Source organism: Bactrocera latifrons, unplaced genomic scaffold (genome assembly GCF_001853355.1).
Source record: "Bactrocera latifrons isolate USDA-ARS-PBARC rearing strain unplaced genomic scaffold, ASM185335v1 scaffold_139, whole genome shotgun sequence".
Taxonomy (NCBI): Eukaryota; Metazoa; Arthropoda; class Insecta; order Diptera; family Tephritidae; genus Bactrocera; species Bactrocera latifrons.
Window position 1 is genome coordinate 92,764 of NW_017534841.1, and position 1,826 is coordinate 94,589.

The window sequence follows — 1,826 nt, forward strand, 5'->3', positions numbered from 1 at the left end:
TATATATATAATATATATGTATTTATGTGCATTTGTTTTACCATTAAGATTATCTTAATGTAAACTTGCAAATATCTTTTGCCAACGAATTACATCGCAGTGGCACATGCGCGCAATTTCTTTGTTTTAATTTTTATTTTTTTCAATTTGTTGCTTTTTGGATTTGTTACGCTCATTTTTCACTTTTCATTTACACATACATATTATTATTATTATTATTTGTTTTTTTCGTAATTATGTAGGCAACAAAACAAGCCGAAGCGTTGGTTGCAATTGTTGGGAAATTATTGACAAAAAAATAATAATAAAATTAGTAACTATAAATTAAAGTTAATTCTTGAACAGTACAGCTACACAATTATTGAAATTCAATTAACATTGTTTTTTCTCGTTTTGTTTTATTTTTATTAACTTTTTTTGTAATAAATAGTAACGCGTTTAAGCTGATGAATTAAATTAATACAAATTTATAAAAATGCATAACTAAAATATGCACTTTATGTTGCAAGTACTATAGTAAGAAGAGAAAAATATATATTTAGTTATGAAAATAATGTAATAATATATAAATAAAATTATATTTTAGTAGTTAATTTGAATAAGTAAGTAAAACTATTTTGATTTTGTTTATATTTTTTTTTGTTGATTTTTGTCAAAGTCTTGAACGTTACGCSTTTTTGTTGCGCTATGCATGATTAGTATGTATGTATGAGTGCGGGTGTGTGTATGAAGGAAATGCTTTAGTTGCATGGCTGCTGTGGCAAACACATTGCTTGAATGGATGTGTTCATGTATGTTTGTATGCATTGAAGCTTATGCATATATACAAAACATATGTTATGCGTAATTTTGTATGATTGATTTGTTGTCGTTGGTKAGTTTTATGCGCTTAATTAATAAATTTAATTAAGGAAATTAATGGATTAATTACTGAAATTAATGGCTTCATTATTGAAATTAATTAATTCATTATTGAAATAATTTTATTAATTATTGAAATTAATTTATTAATTTGTATGTGTTGTTACATGACGTATGCATATATATTTTTGTGTAGTTGTAGTTGTTGTAGTTTTATATTTCATCTTTTTAGACTTAAGCGCTTTTGACGCATGTAAATTACTGTATTTCCATTTCATTAGTATTTTCTTATTACATACATATGTGTTGCATTCATAGCTACACAAGTATATATATGTAATATATATACATATGTTTGTATATATGTATGTAAATGTTTGAGATTTGTTTTTTATTTATGCTTTTAATGTTAATTTTTGATTTGTAGACGTGTTGCGTCATGCTTGGCTCGCTAATTATGTAAAAACCAATATACATTGTATATGTATATATGTATGTGTGTGTATAATCATACAATTTACATATGCTTCATTACGTACTTAATACTTTGCTGGTTTCGAGTCTTTTTTGTTAAATTTTTACGTCCAATTGCCATTTGCAGCTTAAATTTTTATATCAGTTTAACTTGTTTGCCTGCTGTGTACTATTATTTATTATTATTATTATTATTTATTTCTTGCTTAGTTGCTTCCTTCGCTCTTCTCCTTCCGCTTCTTCTTAGGTATAATTTTAATATTCTTTATTTTTACTCATCTTTTCATACTCGCTCAAAATGCGCACCCTTCAATTTTCTGGCTTTCATGCTAAACAACTRCAATGTACAATATATTGTACACTAATAATGCCTTATTGTAATTAGTTTTGCTGTCTTCCACTGCACTGCTTTTGTTTTCTCAATCTTTTACGTAAATAAATATATATTTTCTTGCGTTTATCTCTATCATATCTTTAATTATAATATTCAT